The sequence below is a fragment of the Zosterops lateralis genome, assembly GCF_965231275.1.
Source record: "Zosterops lateralis genome assembly, chromosome: 9".
Taxonomy (NCBI): Eukaryota; Metazoa; Chordata; class Aves; order Passeriformes; family Zosteropidae; genus Zosterops; species Zosterops lateralis.
Genome location: NC_139769.1, coordinates 9,322,109 through 9,335,616, shown reverse-complemented (window position 1 = coordinate 9,335,616; position 13,508 = coordinate 9,322,109). Strand labels below are relative to the sequence as shown.

Sequence of the window (13,508 nt, the reverse complement as noted above, 5' to 3'; positions counted from 1 at the left end):
TTAAGCAGATTAGGAAAATTCCTCTTGCCCTAAGCCTTCACAGTTTGCCTGCTATATATATTGCAGGCTGATTTTGAATGCCTCCATAAATTGCACATCTAGCAAATGCATTCCAGAAACCTGTGGCTTTCAAGCCTTTTGTTTTCCAAAGAAAGAAGTCAGTTGTAAAGGAAGGTGTTAAAAATAATACTGTAATCTATGGTGCATCAGAACAAAATTTGCTGTTGTGGTGTCTTTGAAGTTTGTATACGTACAAATGAAAATGTGTGATCTTTCAATTTATCCCAGGAAAACAGAATTTCTTTGTGTCTGTGTCTTCATAGAAATAGTGTGTATGTAGGAAATAATGTATATACACTGTCCAATAATGTATATACACTGTATCTCTTTAGGACCATAGAGAATTTAAGCACTTCATTCCTACTGTTTTACAAGCATAGTTTTCTGAAAATCAGAAACTTTTAGTTTCCATTTTGAGCACACACCTATTTCTATGCATCATTTCTTGTACCAGCATTGTCTTTTGTTCTGAGTAGTTTTCCTTCTGTGGGAATTCTTCCCTCAGTAAATCCATGAGACTGTCCTCACTGCAGCCAAAGACTTCTTTTGCTGGAATGATGGTGCCAGCATTTGAATATTCGTTTTAGATAAACTGGAGGCACTCCTTGCTGAGCTTTGGAAGTCAGTGCTGTCACACTGAAGGCATTTGGAGATACCTCTTCTCCTTTGGCTATGAAAACTTGTTCGGTGGTGGTTGGAGGGTTTTTTCCTAGTTTTAGGCTCAAGTTTGTATTCCGTAGGAAAAAGAATATCAAGAATAGTAGCAAGCTGTCTTGGCCAGGAGTCTGGGATTTTTCTTTGTGAATGACATGCCCAGAACCAGACATGGCATCATAGCTGCTGATGTGCTTCTGATTGAGCTAATGCCATTATAATAATTTCCATATTATGTTCCATCTCGTTCTTGATGCTGCCTAACAGCCTGTTTGCCTTTTATTTCCCAATTACAGCTGTCCATTGTCTTCACAATTTGTCCTCTGTCCTTTTTCAAATTAGTGCTAGTTTGGCTGTGTGTGGGTGTGTGAGTAGTTGTGTATATCCTGATTCTGGCCTTGTGCTGACCACACGCCTGATAAATTCCTCACACTGCCAGGATTTACAGGAAATCCATGTTTGGTTCTATGCAGTATCTGCTGTTGCAGGGTATGCTGGAATTAAGTTAGGAAAACTCAATCTAAATGGAAAACTCAAATCTCAGACTTCTATCTAACATTTTGCGGTAATAAAATAACAACACACTTTTGAACTTCTGCATTGCTTTTTTTTTGCTTTTTTTTTTTTAAAGTTCTGTGTGTAAGATTTTTGAGGCACTACAACATTAGCCAGCTTTCTGCGTGATGCTCTGGGGTGCTGAGAGTGCCTAACCAGTTCTGAGATGCAGGAGTGAAAGTAAAAGAAATTTCTAATTCATATGTAGAACAGGGGACAACAAAAAGGTTGGCTGTCATCAGCAGAGAAAATGCCTCAAGTCAGCATTTAAGAAGAAGCCTATAAACTCAAAAACCCAAACTTGCTCTTGGATAGATCTCACCTATTTCTAATTTACTTAATAAAAGTAGAATAGAGTGGAAGACAGGAAGTTTAATTACTGCTTACAGGAGAAGCTTAATTAGCATCAGGCCCCAGTACCTAACAGATTGTTAAACATAAGACACAAGAAAAAATCTGGTGTCTAAGTGAAGGGTTCTCCAGTTTTTGCAGAGAATGCAGACCACATGATGGAGCAGATCTTCAATGTGTTTGTGTGTGTGGCTCAGGGAGCTCTCCAGCACTAAGAGCACAGGTTTGCTCTTAAATATCTGAACTGGACATACTTAGTGGAGAGGCTCAGAGGGGAGACCTGCAGGGACAGCACAGGGGGACCCCCTCTGCTCTGCTGCTGAGGATGGACTGACCTTTTGGACAAGATCCACCTTCCAGACAGTGTCATTGCATCCTGCTGTACTGAGGAGGCTCCTGCAGCAGAGGTGAGATCCCCAGGGATAAGGGGAAGCTGATAGTGGGCGATTCTGTGAATAAATGCAGTTAACTCGGTTTCTGTGTGGGAGGTTCAAGGAGGGATGATTCGAGGGTAACTTGAGGTTGCCAAGTGGGCCATTGAAATAGAAGATTTCTGTGAACACATTATCTGTAATACCTGCCAGTTGTATGTGGGAGAATCTGTAGACAAGAGATTAGCAGCCCACATTTGTGGACAACATAATGGAGTAAAAGGAAGGAATTAGGTGAGGTGGGAGCTGATCAACTCTTTGGGAGTGAACTCTTCTGCCCAGGAGGAAAACTGCACCCCAGTCAAGACAGAATCATGCTGTGGGCACTAAAAAGGAATGTAGAAGGCTGAGGACAAACCCAAAATAGCATCTCTTTTTGGAGTTCAGACTGGTCTCCCATTACCCTGGTGGACCACTGGCCCAGACTGAAAACTGAAAACTTCCACTGTTGTGACTTGTTCTAATTTTGCAGCTTCCCTGATCTTATTTAATGTTTCCTGATTGTTGCCGTTACCTTGAACTGAGAATTGGTAGCACAGCCATGGAACTGTATTTTTGGCTCTTACAGGCTGGGTTTCCTGCCCAAAGGGATTCTGTGATGCATTTCTTCTGTAATATTTTTATCCTGGTAAATTTCATCTGTAGAGCATCTTCCCTGCTCCCACAGCTTAATCCATCCATCAATCCTGATAAATAAATACTGACAACACTATCCCGTAGATTATCCTCCTGTGGGCAGGTGTGTGGGATGCCTGTTACAGAGGGTGGCTGTTTGATGCCAAATATACTTTTGTTTTGTTTTTCAGGCTTCAAGAATTAATGCAGAAGCACTTGTAAGTTTTGCTTTGCTTTATGCCTAGTATTGCACGTGGTAGCTCCCCTGGCATTGTAGACAGATTAATTTCCCTTTCCTGTATCTTGCTATTATATTGTTTATTTGCCTGTTGGCTTTTTGAGCCCTTTTTTTGCTCCCTGCCTTTCCCAGGCTCCGAAGACTTATTTGCTTTGATAGGAATACTTGACTCTGTGAAGCAAAAACCTTCTAGGCATGAAGGAAGCCATAGATGGAGATTGTCAGACACTACAATGAACTTATTTTCCCACCTTTTCCATTGAAATTCATGGACATTTGTGTAGTGAGGTTCCAATATTGTTTTGAAAATACTATTTTTTTGTTAGTCATTTGCTTTAATAGTTTCCAGGTCTGAACAGGCAGTGGAAAGCTATTTAAGTGCAATGAAATTAGAAAAACTTGAAGTATTAAGATTAAAAAAAAAAGGTTTTGCTCTCCTCAGTATGGTAATTTTACAAATAATTCTTTCAGGTTTGTGTAACAGTACAGATTCTGCTTCTTCCTAGGACCAGTACACATTTAAATGCTCTCTGTACATTTGCATTTAATGTTAAACTTAGGTAGAGGCTATAAATATTCAATTAGAATAAAATGAAAATGGTAAAATAAAAAGAATATTTTATTAATCTATAATGTCTATTGATTTTTAAATAAGTAGGCATAATGTCTATTGATTTTATTTTTTTAAGCAGGCTGTACATAGCAATTTAAGCACTCTGGACGTAAATGCTGGGCAGCTTCTTACAGCCTCAGGTGGGGGAGGGAATATGGCTTGAGTCACTTTACCTTTATCTGAAAAATAACCCAACACCATGTTAACAAAGCAATAGACTTTCCCAGGGCCTCACCTAGTAAGACACCAGGCTCACAACATTTGAAAAACGGCTTTTAAATACTTTCATTGCCCAATCTCTGATAGTTCTTGTGTTCAGGTGAGCCATCCTAGGATTCTTCTTAAATAAATAGTAACCTGACTTCTAAATTTGTTTTGAAGATAAATACTTCTATAAACGTAAGTGATGGGCAGAAAAGAAATATTCATTATTTAGGAAGCTACTGTGGAATTAAAAACAGTGAAAATAAAGTGGTACCTGTGACACACCTTCTTTTTAAAAAATCATGTAAGTGAGAGAAGATAATTTGAGATGTTAAGTCTAAATTGTCAATTAGCACATATGTAAACCTGGATTTACCCCAGGAGCTGCACTGGGTTTGTTTTGGATGTATGTGTGTTAGAGAAATCCCCCTATAGCCAGTCATCTGTAATTCTTTGATTAAATGGTGGGTTTGCTTTCTGGTATTAAAATTCTCAATTCAAGAAGTACAAAGTCTGCATAAATCTTTAAACCTCCAAAGTTTCTTTCCTCTTAAGTAAACTGAAATGCTTAAAATACAGTGGTGAATTTGGAGCAACATTTCAGCTCCAAGAATAGGATTTAAATGGGAATCACCATCTTGCCTTTTCTTTGCTGTGCTTTTTACTCTGTGAGAAATGGAAAAATGAAATATGTTAAAAGAGCTTTGAGGCTGTTGCAGTCAGACCACACTGGAACTATTTTATCAGTTTCTAAACTGTTTTATTGAAATGAAAATTGCCAGTTAACACAGAATTTACGTTTGGAGGAGAATTAGTGAAATTCATTCCATTTTTGTGTATGCGCTGAATGATTTTGCAGGATCCCTTTAATGCTTTTACTAATCCTTTGTTTTGGCTGCTGAAGTTGCACTTCTGTTATGAGAATTGGGGAGCACCAGTACAGCTTGTGGTAGCACTGCCTGAGAGAAAACATTGTTGAAATAGGGATTAAGGAGTTAAACATCCAAGGGAAATAAACCAAGAATTTTCTTGATGAAGAAGATAATTTATCATACCAAGGAGGATGGGCAGATGTTTGCTATCAGGAAATGAAACCTTGAGTCATTCTTTGAAAGCTATTTAGGTTAGTTCTTCACAGATGATCACTAAACTTCTATAATTTTTGTTACTTCTTTGCAGTTTGGTCCCTCTCAAACAAAAATGTAACAAGTTCAGTGCAAAGTCTCATAAGATTTTTTTCTTTTCATTAGTTATCATCATAAGAAACGTTTAATCATCTACAGCAAACACTCTTTGTATAGGAAGTCCTCTAATGCACATAGCAAAACATCAAAATTGTAACTTCTGCTCTGAAAAATGCAGTTGAATTGGGGCTGATTGTTAGTGAGGTGGGATAGACAAAAGAAAATTATGACAAAACTTCAAAAACGACAGTGGGAAGGCTTGTGCAGAGGTCTAGACCTGGTTTTTAGATGCTCACACTACTTTTGTACTTAAATGCTTCAATGTACTAAAGCTTTTTGCCCCTTAGATAGTTTGCAGTTTCCATGCTGCTTTTTCTTTCCAGTACGAGTAGCTTTTTTTGTTGCTTTTATGAAATATGTATCAGATGAGCAGGGACTTTGGTTCTGGTATTCGAGTTCCCCTATAGTACATTACAGACATCGAGTTAAAAACATTGTATTAAAGACTTTTTGGCTCCCCAGAAGCTATTCTGAGCTGAATGCTTTAATCATGCATTGAATTCAACCTGAAAGTGTGAACAAGGCCATTGATTAGACTTGCAGTTATGAGACCTGTCAAGTTGAGGAAAGGCCCCTTCCCAAATCCTCTTTGAAGAAAGACTGTTCAGTGACAATTGGTGATGAATTTTCAGGTCTTGCAAAGTCTTTGGAAATTTTTTCTGTGCCCATAAATGCAAACAGGAATATACCTTAAAACCTGACTTTGAAGCCAACAGCTGAATTAAAAAAAACCCTTGCAGTTTCTTCTAAAAGGAGTAGAGGATGAAGAGGAATGTACAGAAGAGAAATTACAGTACAGACAGTCCTGAGTACCTGCAAGACTTCCTGGTGATGAAGTCAGTGTTTGTTCTAATTTGAAGTATGGTAAAGGACAGAAGGCAGAAGTTTTAGATATTGATTAATATCTTTTGTCTTGATATATTTTCAAGAGAGCCCATATTTATAATTTAAATGCAACAGAAAGAGAATCCTAGCCAGAACATGTCCTTGTAATAGAATCAGCTGTTTCTGTCAGTCCATTACAGAGCACACTAATCGCCCATCAGAACTAAAAGTCATTAGGCACAGTCTGCACTTTCTCAAATCTGTGCTTTGGGAGTGAGTGCCTGTATTTTACCACTGCTTTAATTGGAGATGAATTTTCCTTTACTCTGAAACAGATCTCTTGGCACTGAGTAAACCTCAATTATCCAACTATATTAAATGTAAGGTTGTTCATAAATAAATCTGTAAAAGGTGCTTAGATGTATCCCTTGTTTTTTCATAGGAGAAATCTGAGTGATTCGAAAACTTCACTTCTCTTGACATTTGCAGAACTTATGATACACCTGAAGGACAAGGCTAGATGTGGTTGTTTAAAAATATGCCCAGGGATGAGGTTGGTCAGTTTTTGTGGTTCCCAGCTCACCTGTGTTTCATTATGAAAACAATAAATGTTGCTTTTGTGAGATATGTTCTGCCTCTTCTAAGCCCAAAGTTTGTCTTACCTACACCAGTAGAAAACTTCCCCCACATTGGGTTTCATCTGTAAATTAATCCTGAGCTTGGCCTAGCATCACTTCGCAGTTTCCCATTTTATATTCCACCTTAGAGCATTGTCACACTGTTGAACCCTTGAAGTTAATATAAGATTGTAATTTTAAAATTAGAGTTCACTTGGTGATTATTACAGTTCTGTCTCACCGAAATTGAGAGCACCATTTAATTACTTTTTTCTAATGTATTTTTTGTCTTTATGATGAATTTAAATATGCCTAAGCAGAAAAAAAACCCCCACCAACTAGTTTGAAAGTATGTGTGAAAGATGATAAGAAAGCATGTTCCAATTTTATGTTTGTGTTTTTTTTTCACTGAAATTATTGTTTTTCAGGACTAGTAATAAAAAAGTTGTGGTATACAGGCTTTGTGTTATAACTGAAATGAGTCATGCAAGGTGTGTAACCACCTTATATATCCAGGGGGTGAATATCTCTTCCTATATACATAATATGTGTAAATGTCAGATATCTGTGGCTTTTGCTTTTGGTGTAAAGAAGTATTTATTTTTGGGGAATGAAGCAACAGAGACCTTTCTTTCATCATTTCTGTCAAGGGTTTATGTTCCAGTGTGAAGCCCAGCAGGCATAAGCAACATCAGAGACTATTCACTTTCGAGGGCAGAAAGAGGAGTTAAAATTCTCTTGTTTGCTTACAAAGGTGTAAATACTGTCTGGCTCTGATTATTCCATGTTTTCACATGGTGCTCAGCATGTGGATTTCTTCATTAAGTGGATGATGGGCTGTAACTGTTCCTTTGCAGAAAATGATCAGAGCAGCCTGTCTGTCCCTCCTTCCGTGTTTTTGTGAGAAGCAGTGATTCGAGAGGGGTAGGCTGAAGTGCCTCATGTAGCTGAGCTAAGCAATGGAAAATTACATCTGCTTGTTCTGTAAATAATGTCCAGTCAGAGCAGATGTAATTAACTACTGAACTTAATGGATGCCGCGTGAGGTTACAGATGCTATCAGTCATAAACTAGATGAAGGCAAGGGAGCTTTATTTGCTTGGAATTCCTTTTAGGACTAATTACTAAATATCTTTAAAATTGATTGCTTATGCTTTCAATTTCTGAGAGTGTTTTCCCATATCTGTGTGGAATGGACCTGATGCAGCTTTAAGGAAGGATGGAAGCCTTTGTTGTTGAGGCTTTTTGAGGAACTAAAAGGATTCTCTTCCTTGGAACTTTTTCATAGAGCTTTACTATTAGGAAACCTGGCTTTATTTTAGGGCTGTCCAGCTGTCTGGCAACACTGGCCTGACACATTTTTATTTTTGTCTAAATTAATTGAGGAACAGGCAATTGTAAAGATAAAATTCTGTTTATGTGTCACAAGTATTGGCCTAACACAGACAAAGCATTTGTCAATGAGACATGGGCAGTGCCTCTCAAAAACAACCATCAAATGTAATTTCTGCCTGTTTGCTTTTGAACACTTTACAACTGGGGAGTTGGTGAGAAACCAGCCTGACAGACTTTGGACTGGTAGGAGAGACCTGCTGCTGACGTTAACACTGAACTGGCCATGTGCTTTTTGTTGCTTCAACTATGGTATTGAAAAATGTCCAATTTATTTTAATATAATCTAATACCAGTGTAGTTCAATATAATTTTTGGGGTAGCCTTTGGTTTTTGTTCATGGTCTGTATTAACAGTGCACTGAGTGGATATGAGCTGATGAGCTGGGCCTGGAGTTTTCATGAGATGCTCATTGTTTTATATAATTTTTATGTAGGATAAACCAGGAAGGTTCTGAACTCGTCAAAATTTTGTTGGGCTTGGTTATTCAGTTTCAAGGGATATTTAAAGAGTTTTATGAATCAAGTTGGTTGTTCAGGTAGCCTTGATGACAGTTAATCTAGATGTCTAGAAACAACCTTTTAAGGAGTAGATGTGTGTATAATAGAAATGTCAACTGACTTAATCATAGATTAATATTAGTATGAGCCTACAAGGGAGAGAATAAAACTGGATTTGTTTATTTGTAATGCTCTTGGCATTTTTAGCAGCTGTGACTGTTTCCTTGTGACCATTGCATGCCCAGTCTTGAAGGAATTTTTGGTGCAAGTCAAGACAGAGTAATTTTAAGAGCAGTTTCTAACAATAGCGTTTACAGCTGCAGTCCCAAACAGCTCTGAGATGAGACTCTTTCCTGCATTTTCTAAAATTTTGCAGAATGTGACCTTTTAACTTAAATTTCTGAAACTGGCGCCGTCTGGCAAAATGAAAGACAATTTTGAACAGTTGCTCCCATTATTTGGGATGACTGTTCAGTGCTGGGCAGGCTCTTTCACACATCAGGAATCTGCTTCGTGGCCTTGTAAAACTAGAATTAAGTAATGAGAAAGATTAATGAGCTGTCTAAGCTGTGTGCTTTATTACTCTCAGTATTCCTTTGCCTTTAGGCTAATTTGTGAAAAATATATAAGGAAGATTTGGAGCATTTATTATTGGTGTTATTTCTCAGGTTTTAAAGTATAACCTTTTATTTACAGAGGACTGCCATGTGTCTTGCTTTTTATTTTGTTGTTACGCACCCGTTTTGGGTTGCTGCTGTTGTTTAATTTGGGGAATAAGTTATCATAATGGTCTTCTGGAGCTACTGGTGTTGCAATTTATGGATTGTATGTTAGGAAAGTGAATTGTAGTTTTTCTTCTGCTCTGCTATTCTTTTCTATGCTTCTGCACCACATCTAGGACTCTGGGTTGCAAAATTCAAGCTGTAATATTTAACATTACTTTTTCCTGCTAGTGAAATTGCACCTTAAAAACATTATCTCTTATGTGCTCTGTAACATTTTAAAGTAAGTTTGGCATGTGTACTTGAAGAGGGTTGCTTCTGTGGTTGGTTGAGGAAAACAATCAAGTTAATAGTAAATTAGTTTGCTGATGTCTAAGGATTGAACAGCTGCGTTACTGTACCCCTGTTATTGTGACCAGGGTTCTTAGAGGTTGTCTTAATTTTCAGAAACCACTCTCTGTTTAACCACAGCTGAAAAGCTTGGGATCGAATATAAAACTGGGAATTGTCTTTACTATGGGAAGAAAGAGACTTCTGCTTGACTGAGGGCATGAAATCAGAGTGACCCTGTGCTCCTGGTCCTGAGAAACAGAGAGAGGAATGAATCCTGTGCAGGAAATGAGAGTTGGAGGACTGCAAGTCACAAATGGCTGTGGCTGATGAGGGATGTGTGGGTGCTGCCCTGCCCTGGGCTGTGGGTGCCCACTGAGCTGTAGCAGCTGTGGAAGAGCTGTGGCTTTTCCTGGGGCTGGGCATTTCTCCCTTCATCCTTTGGGAGTGTGGTTTGCATCCATTATTTTTATTATCATTTGCCAGTCCAAGCTGTGACGTGTGGTTTCAGTCCCGTTTTTTGCCATGAGCTGTGGCCCATGTGTGCACTGTGTAATGTTGTATTTTGGGCTGGAAAACATGATGTAATGTACAGAATATGGAGTAGACACTCCAGCTTACTAAAATACATATATATATATACATGGGAGTGGGCATTGAAAATATTCTGAAGAAAGTGTGAATTCTTGCCTGTTTTGAGATGTATTCTGGAATTATTTCAGGTCAAGTAACCAAAATCCATAATCTCATGGAAAGCCCTGAGGTTAAGTGATATGAAAGGTTAGTGGGAAGCTTCTGGTCACATATATTCTTGACAGGTTAATGCACAGATGTGACCTGGATCCTTAGCTTTGCTTTACCAAAGAATAAGTTTCTGTTCCCCAGTCAGAAGCGGTGGTTGGGGAGGGAAAATAATTCGCTGTATTTGAGAATTTTGCTTAAAGTTTAAAGGGCTTTTAGCTTTCTTTCCTTCTGCAGTAGCTCTAATTTGAAATAAATCCAAAGGCTTTTTATTTTGCTGACTAGTAAAGGATTTCTAAGCTGAAGAGAAAAGAAAGGCTGGAAGATCTAAAAGCATGAAATGCATCATTTGCTGATTCGTGACCTGTGGGTCGAAAGACTGATATATACTGAATATTTAGAGAAATAGGGCTGCCTGTTAGTTTAACAGCTGAGGGTTTTTTCCCCATTTGGTTTTATATATTAGAATAGTTGCAAATGGCATTTTTATTGTCATGCAACTAATGTTGAGGTAGAAAATGAACTGAAACAATAAATTTATTTTGCTTTGAACTTGTAGTATGTTTAGAGTAGCATTAGGTGAACAGACACACTGTTAAATATTCTGATGTCACACACATTTTTCTGGAGGCTGTGGCACTTCGCCACCATGAAGGTGAGATTTCTTAGGAAAGGGTGGTTCCAGGCACTTTGGCTGGTACAGGGAATGAGGACTAAGCTATCCAAGGCATTTCAGAATTTATGTGATGGCAGACATAAATTCTGTAGAGTGCAGAGAAAGGTTCTGGGAATTAAATCCGTGTCCTCTGAATATTTTGAATAGTATTGGCAAGAGGCTGGGTATTCGTTTTCTGTATTTTAAGTATCTCTGTAGCTAAGCAGATGATCTAACAGTATGATCCTGAATTTAGTTTCTAAAAAGTCAGTAAATTATAGAAAAGATCTGCAGCATATTCCATAGGTTCATCTGACCTTCAGTACAGATACAGTTTTAGTGTTGCTGTTTAAAATTCTTCACTGATGAGTTTGGGAAACAAGTTCAGATGTAATCATTTCTAGACAGAGAAATTGAGAAGTGCTGGTTTTAATAACCATTTACAGTGATATGGTGAAAAGAAGGAAATTATTTTTCCTGACAGATTCTGATAGGAGAAAGAAAAGCTTAGCATGGGGCGTTTTTTTTTTTTCCTAATCACCATGAAAAATTCCTTCCTGTTAATCTGATGGATGGATTACAGTTTGTCCTTGCACGGCCAGGTTGTACTTTCCATCAGAATTGGAGATTCCAACCCTCATTATATCATTTCTGTAATGCAAATGGTTATGTATAGAAGGAGATTTAATTAATCCCCTGCTGGTTGGTAGTATACCCTAAAGCAAACATAGTCAGCAAAGGAAAAAAAAAATTAAAACAAGAGTGCATGGTACCAGGTCACTGACTGTCAGTGGAATTTCATCATCTGTGAAATATTAACTTATTAACTGAAATATATTTGCTCTTATGGCTGTAAAAATATTTGTCTATTGTCCCAACTGGTATGGTAGTGAACTACCTTGCAAGGGAGCCAAGGTCAAAAGCAATCTCAGGAATCATGCTGTCTGCTCTGGCAAAAATATGGAACATCCTGTGTGGGGATGGTTCTCATTTTAATTTGCAAGGACTCCATTTAAGCTGCCATCAGTGCAGGCTCCAGCATCCAACTTTGCCTGTGGGTCTGTGCCATATGCGCAGATACATATTCAAGGACAAATTACAAGACTGAGAGAAAGTGACAAATTTGAGTGATGGGTTCCTGTTTTTTCACACTTTTATAACACAACGTATCTGCTGGCACGATGTGGGTTGTATTGTAGGTCAATGAACAAATAGATTTCCAGACTTTATTTCCGCTCCATATTGTGTGCACACACCTGTGCAAGAAGCCAGCACTCTTCCTGCTGCCTGAAACAGTCCTGTTTTCAAATGCTGTTTCTGTGTAGAAAAATATATATAAAAAGACTGAATATAATTTTCAGTGTCTATGTACTAAGCAATATATTTCGCAAACAGAAAAACGGTCTTTCAGATGGCTGGTTTTTTTTCTCTTTTAGCCTCCTTGCTGCCTGTAAAATGAGGATTGAGTCCTATTGTGAAACCTCTTCTGTAGCATGATATGGTGTCCAACTGATTTTATAGCCTCATGATTGAGGTGATGAACTTAAGATAAAAGGAAATATAAGGAACTCTTTTGAAGGCAGATATTTGAATCAGCTTTTTATGAGTTCCGTGATGCTGAATTTCTTTCCCAAGGTTCCTTTTTAACTGCTTGTCTGAAAATCTGCTGCTTCTTTTGTCATGTAGAGATCAAGTTGCATGTTTAATAATTATGCCTTGAAATGTGGAGCTGGTACAAAAAATTAACTTTCAGAACAGTCTGTTCTTGTCATTTGGGTACTGCAAGATTTAATACACTCATTTTTTAGGATCTGTGAAAGTAGTTCTTTATTTCCACTTCTGAAAGTTCTTTGTGAATAATGTGCACCAATATTTTAAAACGTTCTTATGCCATTTAGCACTTCATATAAATCAAATATAAATGTAAGCCTCTGTTTGGAGAGTTATATTGTTGACCTAGAGAGCAGGTGGCACGGAGGCTGGCTGGAGTAATAATGGTAATATAAATATAGCTACTGGCAGCACAAGTGCTCAGGGAGGCAGATGTGCTGTTGGAAGGGGCACTTTGGAATCTTGCAGGTTCATGTGTTGTTCTCATCAGAAGGGTGGTCTTTAATGAAAAATGTCTTTCTGGGTAAACTAGCATACTGAAAGGATTACAGCTGCACCCTGTAAATAGTGTTTCAGACCAAGTAGTCACAGCTCAGCACTCTTTTATTAGTTATCTCACCTCTTAAAATGTGATTTATTTTTTCAGGATACTTGGACATGTAATACCAAACTCCTTTGTGGTGTGAGTGGAAACCAGTTAAATCATACCACCTACCTCATAATTTACTAACTTAAAACATTTAATCTCTACTATAAATGATACTATATATGATTTGGAGTAGACTTTAGCCTTTATAGGGTGCTTGTGAAATGCTGTTGGACTTTTCTCTTACATTTTTCGTAATTATTGACTCACTATTTTTGTAGTGCTGCTTCATACGTTTGAAATCACCCTGTCATTCTAAGGTACAAACTCTCAGTTGGTCCCATTGCACACATTGAAGTGTTGAGCTGTCTTAAGACCCAGCTGAGTCTCAACCCTGTGAGTGTATCCCCATCTCTGGGAGGCATTTTCATTGTGCACTTGATCCCCTGGAGATCTGCAGTGTTCTCCTGGCAGTGGGCAGCCTCAAATAGGAAACAGCTCAGCAGTTGTCTGAGTCTGCTCCCTCCTTCTTTCCATTTCCAGGCAGTTTCTCTCTGGGTTGTA

At 38.2% G+C, this 13,508-nt stretch overlaps 1 protein-coding gene across 5 annotated transcripts in view; it reads left to right on the top strand.

The window, feature by feature from the left end:
* Positions 1-13,508, top strand: part of MAST2 (microtubule associated serine/threonine kinase 2) — a 186,746-nt gene that overhangs the window by 64,361 nt on the left and 108,877 nt on the right. The window lies entirely within an intron of this gene.